At 36.7% G+C, this 25,429-nt stretch overlaps 1 long non-coding RNA gene and 1 pseudogene across 1 annotated transcript; both read right to left on the bottom strand.

The window, feature by feature from the left end:
• Positions 1 to 297: 297 nt before the first annotated feature.
• On the bottom strand, positions 298 to 5,458 carry LOC105777739 (ABC transporter C family member 8-like; annotated as a pseudogene).
• Positions 5,459 to 7,043: 1,585 nt separating this feature from the next.
• LOC105775035 (uncharacterized) lies at positions 7,044 to 7,867 on the bottom strand. The gene is made up of 2 exons (XR_001127642.2): positions 7,544 to 7,867; positions 7,044 to 7,250 (listed from the first exon to the last, which is right to left on the bottom strand). It is a non-coding gene; the product is annotated as an uncharacterized LOC105775035 (long non-coding RNA).
• Between the last annotated feature and the right edge of the window lie 17,562 nt (positions 7,868 to 25,429).

Below are 25,429 nucleotides of genomic sequence, written 5' to 3'. Positions count from 1 at the left end.
GGAAAGTATGAGGAAACTCTAGTCCAACATCTCACATGCTTTTAGAAAATAAAATTTGGATCTTAAAAAGCAGCAATATTATATGTTTAGATCTTATTGTCGCTTTCAACATTTGTGAACTTCATTATTAAAAGCTGGTGTCTTGGTTGCATGATCTGCAAGCTTTTTCTGTAAGGTCAATTTCACTACAGTATCCGTGAAAAATTGTCTGTTTTGATTCAATTTTATTCTATAAAAAAGCATTTCATGCGAGTATCACAGGTTAAATGAAATATTTGCCTCTAAGATACTAATACATAAAAAAAAAACTGAAATAATTATAATAATGCACCATTTATTGAATTGATGTTCCAAAAGCATGCTGTAGTTTATTGAAATCTCACTATAACATCATTGATAGCTACTAAAAGCTTGGGAAGAACCCTTTCTGCAACTTGACCAGTACTCAGCTACAAGCTTGGAAAAACCGGACTCTATTCCCATTAGTCTTGCAGGCTTATCATACTCTATCAACTTCCCTGCAAATCAAAGCAATAACATGATTTCCACCAATAAACTGTAATATTTGCCTGGAGAAAGCTAAAAGCATACCATAGGAAAGGACCATGACCATGTCACTGTCTATTACAGTTGGAACTGTATGAGCCACTGTTATCACTGTGCATTCTGAGAACTCTTGTCTGATAATTCGCTGCAAAATAGCATCCGTCGCAGAGTTAATCGAAGCCGTTGCTTCGTCTAATATGTTAAACTTCGGCCTGCAATGCAACATGGGACCAGCAGCCAACTCACAGCAAGACCAGCAACAGCAAAACAGTTTGAAGGGCAGCATTGGAGCTGAACTGGATGCAACAAGTTATTTTGTTTATTTTGTTCACATGTAACTTTGTTAGTTTACTTGTAACATGTTCAACAAAGTTAGTAGGGGTGAGTTTGGATGGGCGGTGCGTTTACCTGCGGTTAGTGTAAAAACAGTGGTGGCGGTGAGATTAGATACTATAACGATACTGAAGCGTGAGACAAAAAGTAAGCTAAACGCACCGCACCGCACCGCACCTCACCCAATCGTCCATCCAAACTCACCCTAGGATTAGTTTATGATGTAATGGCTGATATGTCAGCTTATTTTGTGTGTAATTTAAGTAAGCATTAGTCTTGTATTAGTGGGGGCAGTTAAGCCATTAGGTAACTGTCAAATTAACATTGTAACTCTCATATATTTCAAATTTTGAATTAAAATTAGTGTGGTTCTTCAGTTACATTCTTGGCTGCTGTTCCTCCTTTCTGTTTTGCTTTTGATTTCATTGCTTTTGTTTGCTGTTTTGCTTTTGTTTAATGCCAATGTTCCAACAGAAGCTAGATAGTACCCCTTTTTGTTTAAGCAAAAAAAGAGAATATTTTGTGATCAGCAAAAGTTGAAAAATCAATAAAAGGAACAGATGAGAAGCAAAGGACACACCTGAATGTATGTTACTGCTATCATTACAAGAATGGCTACAATGAGAACTTCCCAAGTGACAAAGGCGATGACTCCAATAGCCGCTACAAGTTCAATACTACCAGCTGCTACAAATCCAATGGACAGAGGCAGATCAAAATCCAGAATACTTAAATCTGATGAAGCCTGAAAGAGCAATGTACAGAGGATAATAAGAAACCTGTTATGTAACATAAAGCTGATAGGTAAAACGAAGTGTTTCAAATGTGCTTAGTATAAGGAACATTGGATCGTCTTACTCGGGTCAAGATCCTCCCAACAGGTGTAGAGTCAAAGAAAAGCATGGGAGCTTTAAAAATGGAATTGATGAAACCATAGAAGAAGGCCTTAGAAGCCTTTAATCCCAAATGAGCAGAATAAATAGACCTAAGATGCACAAAAACAGCACTAAGTGTTGAAATTCCTGTATAAACTCCTATTAGCAAGCCACTACTTATTTCAGGAATTTGAATGGCAATTGCTAGCCAATAAGTAGCTGCAGCCTGGAAAATCACGAAACCAAACTGAGATAGTATGGCTAAAGATAGAAAAAGATATCCTTTGGACACTACAATATAATCAAGGAAAGGTCTCCATCCGAAATCACCAGTCCCTTTTTTTTCTTCTTCAGTGAGCTGCACTCCTGGTAGTCCCAAAGCAGAAATCTCCCCCTCACTTTTCTGTTGAGTAGAGTAACACTTATTGTACTCCTCAGCCTGAAGGGTGTCTGTGTCTTCTTGTTTTCCTTTGTTTTCATTACTCAAAGGATCCAGTACTGTCATTGCATCTCTGTGAGCATTGACAAGCTCCTGACATGCCGTCCCCGACATCAATAGTTCTGTATAGCTTCCTATTTGAGTAATACTGCCACCATCCATGACCTGAGTAATAACCAAATCATTCTCCTGAAATAAAAGTGTAAAAATGGTTTTAACTTAACAGACTTTTACTAGAATTGTATCAATTTCAGAGAGAAACTCCACTTGATGAGGTACAAGGATGACAGTTTTGTTTCTTAGTGCAGCCATTACACAGTCCTGCAATTATAGAACATAAATTCAACTTAATAAACAGCTAACTTTTTGTTTTCAATGTTTGAGTACTGAGGTGTTTGTCTTACATTGAATAGAACCGCAGCTGTTTGAGCATCTACGGCACTGAAAGGATCATCAAGAAGATAGATATCGGCGTCATTGTAGACAGCTCGTGTTGATCCCTCTCTGACCTATTTCCGTGAGATCACCATGAGCAAAGTTATCAATGTCCTTATCTACTGCACATGACTTAATAGCCCTTTTGTATCTTTCCTCATCCATTGGCTTTCCATAGAGTATGTTGTCTCGAATAGTCCCACTCTGGATCCAAGATGTTTGAGAAACATACGCTATGGATCCAGATACATACACCTGTTTGCAAGAATTAAGAGAGAAACATCAGTGATATAGCAGCAAAACCAGTGTTTGATACTAAATAAAAATTACTAGCTTTGAATACCTCACAGTTCCTGAAATTTTCGGTATTTCTCCAAGCATCACATGCAAGATTGATGATTTCCCAGCTCCTACTGGTCCACAAACTGCGATTTTCTGTCCCTTTTTCATTTCCAGGTTGACATCTCTAAGAGTTGCAACTGTTAATTCAGTGTCCCAACTAAAGTTGCCTGCCTGTATTACAACACTTTTATCAGAACTCTGCATTGAAATTAATGGTTCTTCACTATTCAGTTCATCACCAAGCAGGAATGCATTGATCCTTTCAGTAGAGACTTTGACTTGCATCATAACTGAAAGAGCTCCCGGTATCATTGTGATCGGTTCCCCCATGCTTCTCAGTGTTGCAAGAACTGTGAAAATGGTGCTAGCATTCAACGCTGCACTCCCCAAATAGGCACACCCCAGGAAGATAACTGAAGAAATGATGGTGGGGCTGATCCAAAATAGAACAATACCATAAGCTTTGCTTATCTGTTCTTTTTCCAGCCACTTGAATTCATTTTCACGTCGGGTTTCAATCATGTTCTTGAATTTCTCTTCCCAAGACTGCAACTTTATGATTTTCATATTGTTTAGGACCTCTGATGTGAGTCTTAGTCTCTCATCTTGAGCAACCATGAATTGAGATTGGCACTTTTGCAGTACATTTGCAAATGGCACATTGAGGACTCCACAAATGAGCAAAGGGACTAAACCGGGAAGAGCACCGAGTCCGACAACATAGAAAAGTATTCCAATGGACATAAAAAGTTGCAGTACAAGACTCCATGCTGAATGAAGCCACCAAGGAAACTCCCCTAGTCTGTAGGCATCTACTGCAATATAATTCAAAATCTCTCCAGTTGAATGCCTTCTCCTTCCAATGCACGAAAGTACAACTGTTTCCGATAAACTGCAGCCATCAAAGCCGATCGCATCCTCATTCCGGACCTCCTAGAACTAAAGAACCGACACCTCTGAGACAACGATTCAACTACTTTGCAAATGACTAGACATCCCAATATGGTGAGACCTTCATACCTATTCTCCTCACTATGGTTTGAATAGTCTACAAAAGCATAGCAAAGATACTACAGAAACTATCCTTAGGAAAGCAAAGATACCTATCAATACGTTTTCTTTGAAATACACTTTTGCTAAGGCCCGAAGAACCAAGTTTTTTGAGTTGCTCAAGCTGTTCCCTCTCACGAGGGATTCCCATGCTTGAGCAAATCTTTCATAGGCCAAGCTAGCTTCATCTTCATCAACTAAAGAAGGGATATCTTCAAGAGTTAATAGCTTTGAATGGCCTAAAGAAAACAAGGTATTAATCCAAGAAAAAGTTAGTTTGCTCAAGAAGCTAGCTCTCCCTATGCCTACTTGAGCTTTCTTTGCCTTAGAAGCAAATAGAGGTTCATATAGAACCTGATGATCTTCACTACATTTAGTATCTGAAGAACTAATTGAGTTTCTAAATCCAAAAACGAGGAGCATGATGTTTACTGGCCATTGAATTAAGTCAAAAAATGGAAGATTATGAGTTTGAAACAGAAGCTTAATGTTAATAGCTGAAACCAGTAAAGAGAAGGACTTCCGCCAGACAGAGATGACAATTTTGATCGATTTCGATGTTTGAACAAGTAAGGAAACTGACACAGACATCCAAATTACTCCTCTAACAAGGTAAACCAACCACTCCAAATCATTCAATCCCTCATCTCTGGTTATAATATCCCATAAAGCAGTGCCGAAATAGACTAAGCTGATAAAAGCAGAACATATTGAAACAAGTATAGAGATCAAGTCCTCCCTATTGCTCTCCCCCATGTGAGATTTATTGACTGAAAGCAGCAAAAGAAAGTAAAAAGATAAAGGAATAACACGTTTGTGACATCTAAGATGATTCTTTGAATGCAAGAGGAACCAAGATCAAGTTCTCCCCCACAAATCCAGGAGACTTTGTCTGCATATACATCAGATGGTAGAACATCAGAAGCAGCAAGATATATAATATATATAAGAATGACAAATATGCAAACTCAACGCGACAATATTGATCCATTAAGGTTTGGATATGAAGCTTCTAATATATCATCTTGTATTGAAAATATTCCCAGCAAGACATGTATGCATAAACAAGAACAACATGCACCAGTGTTTTATCACCATTGATGGTTCAGTGTTCATGGTGCAAACCGTGCAATATCCAAACATCTGGTAGTGTCAATGAAGCAGAAAAAGAAACGAAAATTCAATAGACTTACAAAGACAATTAACTAGCATGCATGCAGTTTGAAATAAAATGAGACATTACCAAGTGAGTACCCCAAGGAGGTCATTATTGAAAAGATTTCTTCGATCATTGTTTGAACTCTTTCTAGCTACACCAGACCAGTATTTCGTTGAATGAGCAGTGAAACCCAAAGTGACTTGCAGAACCCTTTCAGCTCACCTATTTATCACCCTTGTCCTGTTGTTAGATCTTGAAATCTTGGATATGATATGAAAATATAACACCAACATGACACTCAACACAACACATTTAACTTCGTTTAATATTTTGGCATGTTTAATAATTTTTATTGTGTTTATCTTTACACAAATGATATATGCATATTCATATGGTTTCTTGGCCACTCATAATACTTTAGATCTCTGTATTTACTTATAGTAATTAATTGTCATTTTGCAAATCATGACAGCAATTTGCTTTTGAAAATAGAAGTAAGATATCAATATTGCAGTTAATGTAGGCCATGTAGTCCTTTGTCATGTAATGACAAAATTAAAATAATTTAAGGTTATTATAATTTCTGGAAACAGTTTTGATAGAAAATTAGTTTCTTAATTTTTATGTATACAATTTCAATCAATCATAGAAGAATCTTCAGAGATGGCTTATTTTATAAGGATTTGTTTTTAATTTTATTGACGTATAGATATAAATATTTTGCTTTCTTTGCCAGCTTCTTGTCAGTTAATTGATTCATTTTTTGTCTATATCCTTGTAATTTTTGGCAGCAAATTTGTGTTTTTGCTACAATTTAGTTAACTCATCCCTTTGTCTCATGATAAGTTCATTGATGCAGGCGAATGGGACTAACTAATCCCTATCACGACTCTTAATTTCTTTCTTTTTTCCATTTACTTCGACTAGTTTAGCAAATGTTGTATTATAATTACTTATTCCAACTTGTTAAGTCCCTTGTGTATATTATAATTACTTATTTGAGTAGTTACGTGAGCAGTACCTCACGGAGTGCTGATTGCTTTTGGCAATCTTTTGAAACAAAAATATTGAGCTATAATTGTTGCCCATATTTTGAACATGTGATATGTTAGGAAGCATGGACACAGCTCATTCTTTTTCGTATCGGTGTTATACGCGTGTCTGACATGGACATTCATCGAACACATCGAAATACGTACGGAATACGTCAAAATACGTAAAAGAAAAGGTTGGACACAAGTTTCTAAAAACGGACATGTGACAAACATGGGAAAAGCTGACGGATGACAGCTGAAATTTTGGCTTTCAAATGTAGCAGATGAAGAATTAGCGGAGGGAAGAAAATGATGTAAAGAAGAAATGTGAAGTTTAAGGTTTCCAATTAATCGAATGCTAAGTTTTATTATGAGCCTATGTAAAGGTTAGAAAGATTTAAAAGTTAAAACATTAAATAGTCGATAAAAATAGTAAAATAAAAACTAAAAAAAATTAGCTTATTTGAGAAGCTTTCGAGCTATGTACTTGCTTTGTTGTCTTTGACGTTTCCATTTTTCACATTCCAATCAATATTTTCATTTACATTAAGTATTTTAACATAAGGATATACATAAAAATATTAAATCTATTTTTTATTGCTGTGTCCGTATCGTGTTGTACACGTATTGCGTGTTTGTGTCCATGCTTCATAGGTGATATCTTATTTTTGAACATCGATCTATTTGAAGCAATATGTCTTGAAAATTGGATCAAATTATTAAATAATAAGATCCTTTATTAGATTGGATCGTATCTATTTTGAAGATTAATCTTTATTATCTCCATAGTATATTGGACTTTATTAGTATATTATATAAGCTACTTTAACTTCTACTTTAATAGGAGTGTAATAACAGATTTTGCCCGGGTAAAAAAAGGGCCCCAAAAGAAACAGTCCATTTACAAGTAGACCCGTATGGCCCAATTAATAAAACAAATAAGGGCCCAATCTACGGTGGCCCAAATTACAGACAGAAACCCTAGGGTTTCAATAGCGCCGCAACCATCGCCAAAGGCCGAATCTCCATGCAATCGCCTGCAAACACAAAGAAGGAAAGAAAAATCAAGGAATCAAGATCAAATCAAATCAATATGACAGATTTATTTCCTCATTTTCATTTTTATTATGGCTATAAAATAGCCCTGAATACACTGTAACAAGGGCCGGATTTTCGAAACCAGAAATAAAAAGCTATTACTTTCGCAATATAGAGAACAAAATCGAATCAAAAGGTTGTTATTTGTAATTTTTATTTATTTATTTTCTATTGTTTTTTTTACCATTATATACATACGAATAAAGTAAATAGGGAAAAGGGAAGACACAACCTGTGTTTCGAAGCCCAGAACGCCGTGAATGATGGAGGTTGTCGTCTCCGATGAAAGACGACCGGAAGTCGAAAGGTTTTAGTGCTTTTAGGGGTTCTTTCGTTAATATTTCACGAGATTTAAGCCCAGATTTGGGTAAAGGAGGTTGAGAAGGCTAAAGAAGATTTTTTTTCCTTTTCCTGGCCACCGCAGACGGTGGTGCCGGCGCCGGAGATCGGCGGCCGGCGTGGTGGCCGTTGACTGTCCGATGATCGGCCCGTGGCTGGAGGACAGACAGGTTGAGAGAATTTTTAAAGGTTTTTTTTGTTTTTTTTTAAAATGTTTTGAAATAAAATTTTTTGGTTTTATTTTGGCTTAAATAGCTAATTGAAAACGACGCCGTTTTGAGGGGAGGATCCGCGCGTCAACCCGACCCGAACCCAGGATCCGCGTGTTTTTATGCGGAGGGGAAAATTTCGCTTTTAGCCCCTCCGCCTTTTAACATTTTTGCAATTAAGTTTATATTTCTTTAAAAATTAGGCCTTTTATTTATTTTAAATTCCAATTCAATCCTGATGGAACGACGCCGTTTAGGGAAATAGGAAATTTTCTTTTCTGGTCCCTCTACGTAATATGCGCGTTCAATTTGGTCCCTCAGTCTCCATCTATTTACAGATTTGCCTAAAGATTTTTTTTTACAATTCAAATTAACCCTTTTTTTATTTTCTTTATTTTTTTAAATTTAGTTTTTATATATTTTTTATATATTAATTTGTTTTAATATATATAATACATAAGCATATTTTGTTTTAACATAATGTAATTATTTTTTTATGTGATTATTTTTATAATTTATACATGCATGCCTATTCTCGTATATATATATATATATATATATATATATGTATATATATATTAGTATTTTTGACCATTGTTTTATATTTATATATATATATATAAATATTTTTTAAAAATATGCGAATACATGTTTTTTTACATACTTTTTTTTCTTATGTTTGCAAATATGTTATATTTTGTTTATAAAATTTTAACCCAAAATTTCATATGTAAGTTAAGTGAATGTCTTTAAATTTCAATTAATACATTAGGTGCTGTTTTATTATTATTATTATTTGTTTATTAAGTTGTGCTTTCATTTATATTATCATTTATATTATGTTGCTCGTTTATGTGATGCTTTACATGACATTGTTTGTTTTATTTGTATCCATTATTTCTATTTATTATTGTATTGTATATTTAATGTAGCATTACATCATTTTTTACTTGATTTTCAAACTTTTCAAAATTGAGAGAATGCTTGTATTTAGGTTTTCAAGGAAATTGAGCCCTAACGTATTGGGTTCGATTTTCTTCGTTAAATCTAACAATCGAGCATTCCTCTTTAATCAAAAATAAATAAGAACTCATTATTGGGAATTCAACACGTTGTGTCCTAACGTATTGGATGTGACGCATTGGTTTCTCAAAATGAAGATTTTTTCTAAATAATAAAGGAAATATTCCGAGTTTGGGATTTTAAAAGAATCGTGCCCTAACGTATTGAGTGTGATTTCTTAAATCTTGGATAAGTGGATGTTCTTTTGAAGTTTTAACGCACTTGTATTTTGGCCCAATTCATTTTGGAGGAAATTAGAATGTTGTGCCCTAACATATTGGGTGTGGCATTTTTGCTTCTCTAAATAGAGAAAGGTCTTAATACACAACGTTTAAGTTTCTTAAAGATTACATTTTTTTTTAAAATTTTCGACATTAAGACATTAATCAATTAACTAGGTACCAATTTTTGGGCGTAATGAGGGTGCTAATCCTTCCTCATACGTAACCGACTCCCGGACCCGTTTTTCTAAAATTTATAGACCAAAGTCATTTTTAGGTGACCCAATCACACCTTAATAAAAGATTGGTGGCGACTCCTAATTTTTTTTTTAAAGTCGACAACCTAAAAACAAAAATTTTTGTTTTTCAAAAAAAAAAGGTTTCGACAGCTTGACGACTCCGCTGGGGACTTTTTTTTAAAAAAATAAGAGAGTCGAGCCACAAAGTTAATTAATTTTTGTCTTATGGTCGAGAAAATATTTTTTTTAAAACTCATGACATCCTTTTGCATTCATTATCTTCTTGTTTAAATATTGTTTGCATTATACATTTCATGAGTTGAACAATTTTACCTTTTTAAGTGGGAGTGAGAAGCTATGCCTTCATGAGGTTTTCACCTCCGTATAGGATAGTGGATCGCTTTCGGGATACATCGGTACTTATGCCTTCGTGAGAGTTTCGTCTCCGTATAGTCATAAGGAAAATGTGTCCCCCTGAACCGAACTTGATCTATATGAGCCTATAATGGGTGAGGATTAAGGAATCTGCTGGTTCGGGTACCTTTACTTTAGAACTGAACCGCATATAATGAGCCTTAGGAGCTTACCTTAGGTAGAACCGCACTAAATTTTGGTAGATATCCTAATAGGTGTTTTATTATTTCTTGATTGTTTTCTATGTTTATATATGTTACTGACCTTTTGTGTTTTATTTTGATTGCATGACATGTCATTTCATTTCATCATAAAAGGCGTGTAATACCCTGAAAATTTCTACAGTAAGGAAAGTAAGATAATATCTCTGATATAGTAAAATAAGAAAATAAAGTGCTAAAAAGGGGTAATTTTGAGTTATGGCAATATTGGGAAGTATATTATAACATATTAATTCAAGAAATGATTAAATCGCAAAAGTGAGAAAAGTTTTGTTATCCAAGAGTAAATACTCAAAAGTTAAGGGGTTAAAGTCTAAATATGAAAAAGTTGAAGGACCAATGGTGTAAATATTTTAAGGGTGGAATAATCTAGAAACTAAGAAAAATGGATGGATTGGGACCAAATTGAAAAAGGTGAAGAAGTTTGAGGGACTAAATCACAATTTTACCAAATTAAGTGGTGACTCAAGGATGGAATTTTAAAAGATCATTAGGGGCAAAATGGTCAATTAGAAGAGAGAGAAATCTAGAAGATAATGATGATGTTGGAGATATTTTAGATTAATAAATAAATAAATAAATAAATAAATATTAGTTTATTAATATTTTAATTTGATTTTTTTTAAATGATATTATTTTATGATTATTAATTTATTTAGTATATATATGTGTGGAAAGAAGGATGAAAAGCCAGCCATTCCCCCCATTTTTGCATGCATTAACGTGAGAAGAAGAGGGGAAGAAAGAAAGCTTTGTTTTCTTTACAATTTGGTCCTTTCACAAAAAAATCCACCATTTTCACTTAGAAATCAAAGGAATTTCCATAGCCACCAAGAGATAAAATTGACAAGGAGACTATGGGGAGCTAGAATATCAAGTTAGATTCAAGAAATAGGGGCTGGAGGAGAGAGAAAATCAAGTTAAAGATTGAAGTCAATTAAGCAAGGTAAGAACATCATGATTTCAATATATTTTTGAGTTTGATATTATTGAAAAAGTATGAGATTGATATTAATGTAGGGTTTTATTATATAAGGTTATATGTTCTTGATATGTTAGTGAAGAGAAAATAAGAGAAAGTGTTGAGAAATAGTGTAGAGAAGGAAAATAAGAGTGTTATAGACTTAGTAATCAACATTTTACACTAAAATAGTTTTGAAACAGCAGCAGTAGTCTGACTTTGAAAATCTACCAAAAATCGTATAAATTGAATTAGAGGATGAAAAAATATTAAATTAAAGCTTATTAAGTCTAGTTTCTCATAGAAGAAACGGTGTAAGCAATGTAATTGTAAATTATGAGATATAATAGGTTTTGTGAGATGAGGTCAGAATAATTTCGTGTTCCCCTGTTCTGACTTTGGAAAATCATCAAAAATTGGAGAAAAATAATTAGAGTCTTAAATTTATATGTTTAAATCCTTAAATAGTATATTTTCAATACAAACAAACGGTAACATCATTTGAATTCTGTATGAAGAGATAATTAAATTTTAGTGAAGAAGGGTCGGAACTGTCAGACAGCAGAACAGGGATTATTTTAGAGAACAAACTGTACTTATTTGCTAAACCAAAAATTCTGAAAATTTTATGGTAAGAAGATATGTGAGTCTAGTTTCATATAAAATTTATGGATCTCAATTTGGAGTTCTTTAGCTTAAGATATAAATAATTTAGTGACTGTGACTCAAGTGGACAGCTTTGAATGAATATAAATAAATGTGAAATTATAGATTATACTACATATAAGCATGTTATATATATTAAGGATGTGGAATGGAGAGGAGGAGGAGGAAAATATATGATTACTCAAATAGCATGAATTTTCATTAAAATGGCCAATTTACATGTTTTAGGTACAGGGACTAAATTGAACAAATGTGAAACTTTAAGGGTAAATTTGTAAAAATGTCAAAAAGTGACCAAATTGCATGAAATGAATTGTTTTATTATTTAAATTACTTAATTGAATGAAATATTAATTTAGATCAAGATTGGGTGGAAATTAGAGAAAATAGAAATTTTCTAAAATGTCCGAATTTTGGTATTTACGCAATTTAGCTTGATAAGTTCGTATGAACTATATTTTGTATAATTTTAATTGAACTGAATGCTATTTGGTAATGAACATTATATATATGTGTGTGTTTTATTGTTGAAATTGAATTATTATTATTAGTAATATGTATAATTATTAGATGTTTTGAAATGATTATCGGAAGCTCGATTGGGTTGAAAGCTTGTGGGAGATATATCACATTATCTATTAGTTCTATCAGTAATTTTGGATGATTTGATTTTAGTTATAATGACTTGTATAGTTAAATTGGTTAATGTTAACTTATAAATGTTCTGATTTTGATTGGTTATAAATATGAATGCTTGATGAAATGAAATGTCTGAAAATTAATTTGTAAACTCCGGTAATGCTCTATAACCCTATTCTGGAGAAGGATACGGGTTAGAGGTGTTACAAGGCGTCAGTTCAGATTTGGTTGCTAGATAGAAAGCTTAACATGGAAAAATGGTTTCTTGATAAAGTGGAGGACAATGCAGCTGTCCGAACTTGGTCTGAAACAATGCAACAAGAAAAGGGTGACAGTCTGGCCAATGGGTATGTATCGAAATTATGGGATTTTACTCGCATCAGTGTGACTCAAAACAATTTGCAGGAGCTGAAAGAAATTTGAGATCAGTGGAATAATGAGGTTAGGCAGTTATTTTACGACAATTATGGGGATTTGCCTTATTTGCTTGATGTGAAGGTGGACAAACATTTGTTTCGAGCCCTCGCCCAGTTTTGGAATCCTGCTTACAGTTGCTTCACGTTGGGGAATGTTGATTTGGTACCTACGATAGAGGAGTACGTGGCTTTACTCCGATGTTCAAAGTTCCAAGTGGATAGGGTCTACTCGAGAGCGGTGAATGTGCCAACTTTTTCAAAGAAATTGATAGGTATAACAGGGATGAGTGAGCAGTGGGTCGCTGCACGAGTTAAGCAAAAGGGGGACAGCAAGTGCATTCCTTGGAGGAGCTTGAAGGATGACATTCTCACACACCCAAACATAAGAAAGAGGTTAGATATTTTTGCCTTAAGTATATACGGCTTGGTTGTCTTCCCTAAGGCCTTGGGGCATGTGGACGAAGCAGTCACCGATTTATTTGATCGACTTGATAAAAGGGTTACATCAATTCCGGCAATTTTGGCGGAAACCTTCAGGTTATTGAGTGCATGTCGAAAGACCGGTGATGGTAGATTTATTGGATGCACGCAGCTTCTACTTGCATGGTTTCACAGTCACTTTTGGAATGTGGATAAAGTTTCGTATCGAGTTTTCTCTGAAAATTATTCACCACTAAAGGAGATAGTTGCTACACCGAGGAGAGATGGCATTTCTGAGGAAAAGTGGATGGCTATTCTTCAAAATCTTCAAGAGGAAGATGTTGAGTGGAGAGCTCCTTGGTTACTACCAGATGAGATCCTATATAGGTGTGGAGATTTCAATTGGGTACCTTTATTGGGCATTTGGGGTACTGTCAGATATGCCCCATTGTTGGTGCTAAGGCAATATAGGTCGAGACAGTTTATACCTGCGACTCAAGGGATAGCTGATTGTGAATTTTCATATAAAGAGAATGGTTATAGAAAGAAGATTCAAGAAATGTCCAAGGCGTGGAAACAGACTCGCCGAATGAAGAGGTTAGCTGTAGGGCCAATGACGACTCCTGAGTATTATGGATGGTGGGCTAGGAGGATTAATGATAATACACCCAAGATAAATCATGGGGACGGCCAGTCAATAGAAGAGCATTTGCAAGTCATCCCTTCGGAATTGGAAATGGTAAGACAAGATTTTGAGAGGAAGAACGTGGATTTGGAGAAAAGGATAGAGCAAATGGAGACGGAAAAAACAAACTTGAGATTGGACATAGACGTTCAGAAGCTTGACAATGAGAGATTGAAGAAAGAGAAAAACAAGGCTGATGAGGAACTGGGCAGTCTAAAGACAGATTATAAAAAGTTGCGTTTGTCAATAAGAACTGCTGGGCTAGGAAAGACGTCAGAATAGTGGTGAGCAGAAATCCAAGAAGAAAAGGACAAGGCTGATAGATGGGAGCAGAGATTTCAAGAGATGCAAAGGTGAAATGAGGCCTTAGAAAAGAGTTTGTCAGAAAGCCAGAAGGAAAAGGGCGAGTTAAAGGAAAAGGTGATTATGTTGGAAAGGTCTCTTCGTCAGTATCGAAACCGAAATTCTACGATAGAGTTGAAAGTAAGCTTGAGCAAGATTGACGAAATGAAGGGAAGAACCGAAGAGCTAGAAACGGTGCTGCAAAATTGTGAGATTCAGATCAATCACTTGAAGGCAAATGAAAGTCGAAATAATGAACAGCTTCACCACTTTCAGAGTCAAGTTAGAAGCAGAGATCATTTTAAGGAGGAAGCTGTGGTCCAGATTCGAGAAGTAGCTGATCATATGCAGACTTTAGCAGTATAGGCTGACACGCTGAGTGTGAAGTATGAATTAGAATCGGATCGGGGGCAAGAATTAGCTTTGTTACTTAGGAAGATTAGAGTTCTGGGTACTAGGGCAAAGTCTTACTTGTAATTCACTTTATGTAAAGAAATTTACTTTCTAGTAAGGTTTTCTTATATGGAATTGAATCAAAATTGACGTCTTTTTGCATTCATGCATTGCATTACTTCATATGCATTTAAAAACATTAAAAGATTCTAATTAATTTAAGTCATTCCTCAGTTAATCTGGAAACCAATCAAGCTACTCAGCACCACTACGGTACTCGATCGAAAACTAGAGATATGGACCAAAGGCTAGAACAGTTCCAGAAAGAAATGCAAGAGCAAATGAATGAGCAATTAGAGAAGATCCAACAAAAGATGATGGAAAAAATAATAGAATCTCAATGGAGTATGATGGCTAAGTTGACTCAGTTATTGGCTGGAGGAGTTGACAAAGGAAAGGGTTTGGTGCTCAATAATGAAGAAGGAGACAACGAGGGACCTGTTTATTCCTCAGGACTTACTTCTCAACAAGCGGGGATATATCCGCGCAAATCCTCTGTTACTATCAAGCCTCATGACGGTACTGAAACACCGATAAACTTCCAAGCTAGAGACAATCTTGCTAATCCTGTTATCCCAGACTTCGATGAGACAATCGAGAAAATGAATGATGAATTGCCAAAACAACTCGAGGAAAAGTATAAATGGCTAGAGGAAAAACTTAGAGTGATAGAAGGTACTGAGAGTTACCATGGAATTGATGCTAGAGAATTGAGCTTGGTTCCAAGTCTGGTACTTCCTCACAAGTTTAAAATGCCAGAGTTCGAGAAATACAATGGGACTAGTAGCCCCGAAGCCCATATTACTATGTTCTGTAGGAGGATGACTGGATATGTTAATAATGACTAGTTGCTGATACATTACTTCCAGGATAGCCTCGCAGGGGCAGCATCCAAATGGTACAATCAACTAAGTCGTACCCAGATTAATTCATGGAGAGATTTAGCACAGGCATTTTTAAAACAGTACAACCATGTGACTGACATGGTACCTGGTAGAATTACTCTGCAGAACATGGAGCAGAAGCCTGGTGAAAGTTTCAGGCAATACGCACAAAGATGGAGGAAGGTTGCTGTCCAAGTTCAGCCATCTCTTTTAGAGAGAGAAATGACGATGCTTTTTGTTAATACATTGAAGGCCCCATTTATTATGCATCTGTTAGGGAGTGCTTCCAAAAGATTTTCTGACATAATTATGAATGGGGAAATGATAGAAAATGCTATCAGAAGCGGGAAAATAGAAGTTGGGGAAGGTAGCAGAAGGTCAGCTTCGAAGAAGAAGGAGAACGAGGTTAACAACACGAGTTCATATTCGAAGACAGTTACAGTGAATCAGTCGGGAAAAGTGGCTGTTAATCAGCAGGGATCATTAAAACAAAGATCTGACACAAGACAAAACACAGAGAAGCTTCAATTTACGCCAATCCCAATGTCGTATAGGGAGCTATATCAGAATCTATTCAATGCACATGTGGTTGCCCCTCACCATTTAAAACCCCTGCAACTTCCATATCCCAAGTGGTACGATGCGAACGCACAGTGCGATTATCACGCGGGAATTGTGGGGCATTCTATAGAACATTGTACAGCATTCAAGAAGTTGGTAGAAAGGCTTATAAGCATGGGCGTGGTAAAATTGGATGATTCACCCAATACAGAAAATCCATTACCTGATCACAACGGAGTGAACATGATAGGTGAGAGCATGGGTAGAAAGATCAAGGAAGACATATCAGAAGTGAAAATTCCTTTGAGGTGGATCTGGGAAAATATGGTGAAAAGGGGATTGATCATCTCGAGTTCAGAGAGAAGTGTTGAAGGGGTGGAAAATTACTGTGAGTTCCATCATGAGGAGGGACATAAAATCCAGGAATGTGCAGAATTTAGAGCCTTGGTTCAAGAACTGATGGATAACAAGGAGATGGAATTTTATGAAGAAGTTAAGGAGGAGGGGAGCATTTGCACATCAGAGGCTTCGAAGGTTCCAAGAATAGTGCAGCCTGTGGTCATTATCTCGCGACCCAAGAAAGATGAGGTGAGAGCACCAGCAATGCCAAAAATCATAATAGAGAAACCTGTAACCTTTCCTTACCAAAACAGTAAGAAGGTCCCATGGAACTACGAGTGTAATACGACTGTCCCAGGAAGTGAGGCGGCAAAGAGCCGGTGTGTGAGTACCGATCCAAAGTCTATGAAAGAGGCTATAATAGGGGAGCAAAAAGGGAAAGTAGTTGAGCCAGTGAAGGAGGAAGAAGCTGTGGAATTCCTTAAATTTTTAAAACATAGCGAGTATAATGTCGTTGAGCAGTTGCATAAACAACCGACCCGCATATCTGTACTGTCTTTACTCTTGAACTCTGAAGTGCATCAAAATACGTTGATGAAGATGCTAAATGAAACCTATGTGTCCAAGGATAATTCTGTCAGTAAGCTAGATTGGTTGGTCAATAATATCAGTGCTGATAATTTCATATTTTTCAATGATGATGAAATACCTTCGGGGGGCATGGGATCTACCAAAGCTTTGCATATCACTGCACGATGTAAGGGGCGTATTTTGCCAGGAGTACTGATTGACAATGGATCAGCTTTGAACATTTTGCCGTTATTCACACTGAACAGGCTACCTATAGACAGTTCGCACATGAAAACGTGTCAAAATGTAGTGAGGGTATTTGACGGTACAGAAAGGAAGGTCATAGGAAGAATTGAGGTACCCTTACTGATTGGTCCAACAGTTTATGAGGTAGATTTTATTGTGATGGATATCAAACCTTCCTATAACTGTTTATTAGGAAGACCATGGATACATTCGGCGAGGCGATTCGTCATCATTACATCAGATGTTGAAGTTAGTGTCAGATGGTCGGCTAGTGACAATAAAAGCCGAAGAGGATATAATACCAACTGTATCCAATGAGATACCGTACGTGGAGACCAATGACGAGTCAGTTGAATGCTCATTTCGATCTTTGGAGTTTGTAAATGCGGCATTTGTTCTTGAAGGGAGCAAAATTATGGCTCCAAAATTATCCAAAACCACAAAGATGGATTTACAATTGCTGGTAGGAAAATGAGCTTTACCCGGAAGAGGGCTGAGGAGATATCTGCAAGGGAAGACTGAGGCTCTAATGCTAAAAGAAAAGCAAGATCATTTTGGCTTAGGATACAAGTCGGATAGAGGACAAATAAGGAAGGAGATAGAAAAAAGGCAGGAAAGAAGAAGGGCGCGTTTGAAAGGGGAGGAAGCTAAGTGGGAGCCAATGATAATTCCCCACATATCCAACACTTTCGTATCCGGAGGGATTATTCATCAGGAGGGAAAGAAATCGGTTGAGGAAAGCATCGAGGAGACATTGGGAAATATGTACATTAACGCCATTCATGAGCTTGGGAATGAAGAGAGAAGTTGGCTAGACATTCGTCCTTATGAGCCTGGGAGTGTTCTAGACAATTGGACTGCGGAAGAAATACCTAAAGTCTTTAGAACTATCTCAGAGTAATATTCAGAACAAACTTGTTGTTTTAGCCTAGAAATAACAAGAATTCTTTTGTGAAATAGGATTATGTTTAAAAATCATTATTTTAATAAAATACAGCTTTGCAATTGTTTCGAGTAAATATTCTTTCCTTCTTCTCATACGCGTAAATATATTCTTTCATTACATAAATAATTGTACATAAATTCATACATTCTTTTGTAACCATAATAGGTCTCTGTGTATCAATGACGTGAATGACACTGCTACGAGCTCAGAGTGCCCTTTTGAACGAAATGTGTGTTTAGAGGGATTGCACGACTTTGAAGGTGATGAAGATGGTGGTTTATCTTTGGACTTGTTGAGGATGGTAGAACAAGAGGAAAAGCAAATCCTACCTCACAAAGAGTCAGTAGAAGTTGTGAGCCTGGAAGAAGGGAAGAAGGTGAAAATTGGAACCGAAATTCTCGCAAAGACAAGACGATGCCTCATTGAATTAATCCATGAATTCAAGGATGTCTTCGCATGGTCGTACCAGGATATGCCTGGATTGAGTGCTAACATTGTAGTGCATCGCTTACCCATAAAAGAGGATTGCAAACCAATACAACAGAAGCTTAGAAGAATGAGACCGGATATAGTGCTCAAAATAAAAGAGGAAGTTAAGAAACAGTTTGATCTTTGGTTTTTGCAGGAGGTCAAATATTCTGAGTGGGTAGCCAATATCGTCCCAGTCTATAAAAAAGATGGAAAAGTACGAATGTGCGTAGATTACAGGGATTTGAACAAAGCAAGCCCGAAAGACAATTTCCCATTGCCACATATTGATACTCTGGTGGATAATACGGCGGGATTTTCGCTGTTTTCTTTCATGGATGGGTTCTCAGGGTACAATCAGATAAAGATGCATCCGGAAGATATGGGAAAGACTACGTTCATTACTTTATGGGGAATATTTTGCTATAAGGTGATGCCATTCGGATTGAAGAACGCAGGAGCAACATATCAGAGAGCCATGGTAGCCTTGTTCCGTGACATGATGCACAAAGAAATTGAGGTGTATGTCGATGATATGATTGCCAAATCCAGAACAGAGGAGGAACATGTGCAAGTCTTGAGAAAATTGTTCTTAAGATTAAGGAAATTTCAGCTCAAGCTTAATTCGACAAAATGCACTTTTGGAACCAGGTCAGGAAAGCTGTTAGGTTTCGTAGTCAGCGAAAAGGGAATTGAGATTGATCCAGACAAAGTTAAGGCAATACGAGAGTTATTGCCACCATGTACCCAGAAAGAAGTTTGAGGTTTCTTGGGAAGACTGAATTACATTGCTCGGTTCATTTCACAATTGACCGAGAAATGTGATCCCATATTTCGCCTTTTGAAGAAACATAATCCTGATGTTTGGAATGAAGAATGTCAGAAAACCTTTGAAAAGATAAAACAATACTTATCCAATACCCCAATTCTGTCACCACCTAGCCCAGATAGACCCTTGATTTTGTATTTAACGGTGTTCAACAACTCCATGGGATGCGTGCTGGGTCAACATGATGCGACTGGAAAGAAGGAAAAGGCTATTTACTATCTCAGCAAGAAATTCACTGATTGTGAGATGAGATATTCGCCTATTGAAAAATTGTGTTGCGCCCTGATTTGGACGACCAAGAGGTTGAGGCAATACTTACTCTATCATACGACTTGGCTAATCTCAAAATTAGACCCTTTGAAGTATATGATGGAGTCAACAGCATTGAATGGAAGAATGGCTAGATGGCAGATTTTGCTCTCTGGGTTTGATATCGTATATGTAAGTCAGAAGGCCATCAAGGGGAGTGCGATAGCAGATTTCTTGGCTAGCAGAGCTCTGGAAGATTATGAGCCTCTAGATTTTGATTTCCCAAATGAAGATTTAATGTATGTGGCGAATGCTGAAGAGGATTCCCAAGAAAATCACTCTTGGAGATTGAACTTTGACGGAGCATCGAATGCACTAGGCAATGGGATTGGAGCAGTCCTAGTATCTTCGAATGGAGATTTTTATCCTTTCACCAGTAAACTAGACTTTGATTGCACTAATAATATGGCTGAGTATGAAGCTTGCATCATGGGTATACGGGCAGCCATAGAGCGGAAAATCAAAACATTAGAGGTGTACGGAGACTCAGCATTGGTGATATTCCAGCTAAGAGGAGAATGGGAGACAAGAGATCCTAAATTGATCCGTTACCGGATATTGGTTTCGGGATTGATCGAAGAGTTTGACGACATTACATTCTGTTATCTCCCACGGGAAGAAAATCAGATGGCTGATGCTCTTGCTACTCTAGCTTCCATGATTAAAGTGAATCAGTTAGAGGATATGAAGCCCATTCAAATTAGTATTTATGAGATCCCAGCTCACTGTTACAGTATTGAAGAAGTAGAGAATAATAATAGTCCCTAGTACCAAGATATTTTGCTATATGTGAAGAATCGCGAATATCCTGATCAAGCAACAGAGAATGATAAGAGGACATTGAGAAGACTAGCGATTGACTATGTCTTAGATGGGGAGATCTTATACAAAGGGAAAGGATCGAAATCTTGTTAAGATGTGTAGTATTTGTTGAGGCTAAGGAAATTTTAGAAGAAGTCCGTGAGGGTGTTTGTGGAACGCACGCTAATGGATTCACAATGGCCAGACAGATTATGAGATTCGGGTATTACTGGTCTACTATGGAAGGAGATTGCATCAATCATGCCAAGAAATGCCATAAATGCCAAATTTATGGGGATAAGATGCACGCGCCTCCTTCTCATCTTCATGTTATGACTTCTTCATGGCCTTTCTCTATGTGGGGTATGAACGTCATTGGACCAATATCACCGAAGGCTTCTAATGGACATCGTTTCATTTTTGTGGTTATTGACTACTTCACTAAGTGGGTAGAGGCAGCCTCATATGCCAATGTCACGAAGTTAGCAGTCAGTAAGTTTTTGAAGAAGGAAATCATATATCGATATGGAATGCCTGAAAGGATCATATCTGACAATGCGCTAAATTTGAATAACAGCACAATAGCAGAAGTCTGTGAACAGTTCAATATTAGACACCATAATTCGTCACCGTATCGTCCAAAAATGAATGGTGCAGTGGAAGCGGCGAATAAAAATATCAAGAAAATTGTGGCGAAAATGGCTGAAACTTACAAAAATTGGCATGAGAAGTTACCTTTCGCTCTTCTTGCTTACCGGACATCGATCAGGACTTCTACTGGGGCAACCCCTTTCTCGTTGGTTTATGGAATGAAGGCAGTTTTACCCATTGAGGTTGAAATTCCTTCCCTCCGGGTATTGGCTGAGTTAAAATTGGATGAAGCCGAATGGATCCAATCTCGGTATGATCAACTAAACTTGATTGAAGAGAAAAGATTAAAAGCCATTCGTCATGGCTAAATGTATCAGAAGCGAATGATGCGAGCTTATAATAAGAAAGTTCGTCCCAGAGAATTTCATGAAGGGGATTTGGTTTTGAAAAAGATCCTCCCTTTACAAAAGGATTTCAGAGGGAAATGGATGCCAAACTGGGAAGGACCTTATGTCGTGAAAAAGGCTTTTTCCGGAGGTGCCTTGATTTTGAGTGAAATGGATGGCAAAAATCTTCTGAATCCTGTCAATTCAGATTCGGTTAAGAAATATTTCACTTGAAAGAAGAGAGGAATCTAGGTGAAAACCCGTAAAGGGCACTTTGATTTCCTAAAAAAAAAAGGGAGAGGCCAAGGTGAAAACTCGAAAAGGGCACCTTGAGACCAAAGGGGGTTTGAGTTGAAAACCTGAAAAGGGCGGCTCAAACATGGTCAGATTTGGGGCATATGGTAATCTTGCTTCGCTTAAGTCAACAAGGATATACGACATCTTGAGGCATCGACAGAATCCTGTAGATCTCCTAAACACATGTTAAATTCAGAATGGTTCTTGGCTTGCACGGAAAAGTTCAAGCGGCGATATCTAGAGCACCTAGTCTTCATATTATTTGTACCAAGTTTGTTGTAAATAATTCATTCTTTGCTGTTCTTGAATATTTTTCTTTTCAAGACACTTACTATTAATAAATTCCTGAATTAATTCATCTCTTACTCAGTATTTTTGATCTTTGCGCAAGCATGTCGCATTAAAATAATGATTGATGGACTAATTAACTTTTACAAAAGAAGTTTGGTATATTACTCTGGGAATTTCTAAATAATTTAGTAACCTAAAACAGGACTATTGTTTGGAACACCTCGAGGACAAAAGATAAAAAGTCTAAGGAGGAAAAAGTTTAAAATAAGACTGCTTCGATTGTCTAAATAGCGATTGAGACAGCAAGAAGTTTTGATGGGGTAGGAAGAAGTTCCCTATGGATAGAACGCTCCTCATTTGGGCATAAGCTTTTGATAGGACACCCTGAGAGTGGTGTATACAAATTTCATAATCTATATCCTTGAATTGTGATAGGAGAGGATTGAAGAAAAGTCATATACCCTTGGGTTACCATGGTAGATCGATGGTATGAATTTTTACGTCCTAATGGATTAAACTTTGAGGTTTACAGTGGGGGCAACTTGGCTAAATGTTTCTTCAGAAAAGCCAGTCAAGTAAGAAGACGTTGTAGCACGTCAGTCACAAAACCTTAATAAACTTTGAGTAATGACAACTTAAGTGGGATCATTCTCGAAAAAAAATAAAATTTTGCATTCATGCAAACATCATTCATACATACCTAGTTAGGAGCATTTGACTCATTCTGATCATGACATCCTAATCACTAGGCATATTTAGGTTCATAAAATGAATTATACAGGTCATGTTCCCCAGAGGACAAACCAGTGAAACACCAAGCCTTGTCTCTCTGAGTAGTAGTGGAGAAGGTTGAAGATTGAAGATCTTATCTCCCTAAGCAGTAGTGGAGCAGATCGAAGACGGCGAATCTTATCTTTCCAAGATAGTGGGAAGCAGATTTAGGCCACCAAGCCCTGTCTCCCTGAGTAGTAGCGGAGAAGGTTGAAGATTGAAGATCTTGTCTCCCTAAGCAATAGTGGAGCAGATCGAAGACGGCGAATCTTATCTTTCCAAGATAGTGGGAAGCAGATTTAAGCCACCAAGCCTTGTCCCCCTGAGTAGTAGCGGAGAAGGTTGAAGATTGAAGATCTTATCTCCCTAAGTAGTAGTGGAGCAGATCGAAGACAGAATCTTATCTTTCCAAGATAGTGAGAAGCAGATTTAAGCCACCAAGCCTTGTCTCCCTGAGCAGCAGTGGAAAAGTTTGAAGATTGAAGATCTTATCTCCCTAAGCAGTAGTGGAGCAGATCGAAGACGGAAAATCTTATCTTTCCAAGATAGTGGGAAGCAGATTTAAGCCACCAAGCCTTGTCTCCCTGAGAAGCAGCGGAGAAGGTTGAAGATTGTAGATCTTATCTCCCTAAGCAGTAGTGGAATAGATCGAAGACAGAATCTTATCTTTCCAAGATAGTGGGAAGCAAATTTAAGCTACCAAGCCTTGTCTCCCTGAGCAGCAGTGGAAAATGTTGAAGAATGTAGATATTATCTCCCTAAGCAGTAGTGGAGCAGATCGAAGACGGCGAATCTTATCTTTCCAAGATAGTGAGAAGTAGATTTAAGCCACTAAGCCTTGTCTCCCTAAGCAGTAGCGGAGAAGGTTGAAGATTATAGATCTTATCTCCCTAAAGCAGTAGTGGAGCAGATCGAAGACAGTGAATCTTATCTTTCCAAGATAGTGGGAAGCAGATTAAAGCCGACAATCCTATCTCCCTGAAGTTGCAGTGGAGTGAATTAAAATCATAGATTTTATCTCTCTGAAGTTGCAGAGAGCAGATCGCATCTAGTCTTATCTCCCTGAAATTGCAGTGAGAGATTGAAGATGGCATTAATTCCCATACTTTTGAAAAATACTAAAATCCAGTATGACCGGGCAAAATTGTTTTTGGTCTTTGCTCTGTTCTCGTTACTCGACAACAAGCAAAGAGGGGCAGCTGTAATAACAGATTTTGCCCGGGTAAAAAAAGGGCCCCAAAAGAAACAGTCCATTTACAAGTAGACCCGTATGGCCCAATTAATAAAACAAATAAGGGCCCAATCTACGGTGGCCCAAATTACGCATGAAACCCTAGGGTTTCAATAGCGCATAACCATCGCCAAAGGTAGAATCTCCATGCAATCGCTGCAAACACAAAGAAGGAAAGAAAAATTAAGGAATCAAGATCAAATCAAATCAATATGATAGATTTATTTCCTCATTTTCATTTTTATTATGGCTATAAAATAGCCCCGAATACACTGTAACAAGGGCCGGATTTTGAAACCGAAATAAAAAGCTATTACTTTCGCAATATAGAGAACAAAATCGAATCAAAAGGTTGTTATTTGTAATTTTATTTATTTATTTTCTATTGTTTTTTTACCATTATATACATACGAATAAAGTAAATAGGGAAAAGGAAAGACACAACTTGTGTTTGAAGCCCGAACGCCGTGAATGATGGAGGTTGTCGTCTCCGATGAAAGACGATAGGAAGCGAAAGGTTTTAGTGCTTTTAGGGGTTCTTTCGTTAATATTTCACAGATTTAAGCCCAGATTTGGGTAAAGGAGGTTGAGAAGGCTAAAGAAGATTTTTTCCTTTTCCGCCACCATGAGCGGTGGTGCTTGCTACTGAGATCGGGCCGGCGTGGTGGCTGCTGATTTGTCAGATGATCGGCCGTGGCGAGGACGAACGAGTTGAAGAAATTTTAAAGGTTTTTTGTTTTTTTTAAATGTTTTGAAATAAAATTTTTGGTTTTATTTTGGCTTAAATAGCTAATTGAAAACGGCGCCGTTTTGAGGGAGGATCCAAGATCGACCCGACCCGGACCGAGATCCGCGTGTTTTTATGCGGAGGAAAATTTCGCTTTAGCCCTTCGCCTTTTAACATTTTTGCAATTAAGTTTATATTTCTTTAAAATTAGGCCTTTTATTTATTTTAAATTCCAATTCAATCTGATGGAGCAGCGCGTTTAGGGAAATAGGAAAATTTTCTTTTCGGTCCCTCTACGTAATATCTTGCGTTCAATTTGGTCCTCAGTCTCCATCTATTTACTGAGTTTGCCTAAAGATTTTTTTACAATTCAAATTAACCCTTTTTTATTTTCTTTATTTTTTAAATTTATTTTTTATATATTTTTATATATTAATTTGTTTTAATATATATAATACATATATATTTTATTTTAACATAATGTAATTATTTTTTATGTGATTATTTTTATAATTTATACATGCATGCCTATTCTAGTATATATATATATATATATATATATATATGTATATATATATATATAT

The sequence above is a fragment of the Gossypium raimondii genome, chromosome 10, assembly GCF_025698545.1.
Source record: "Gossypium raimondii isolate GPD5lz chromosome 10, ASM2569854v1, whole genome shotgun sequence".
NCBI lineage: Eukaryota > Viridiplantae > Streptophyta > Magnoliopsida > Malvales > Malvaceae > Gossypium > Gossypium raimondii.
The sequence above is the reverse complement of the archived record's forward strand: the minus strand, read 5'-3'. Positions and strand labels throughout refer to the sequence as shown.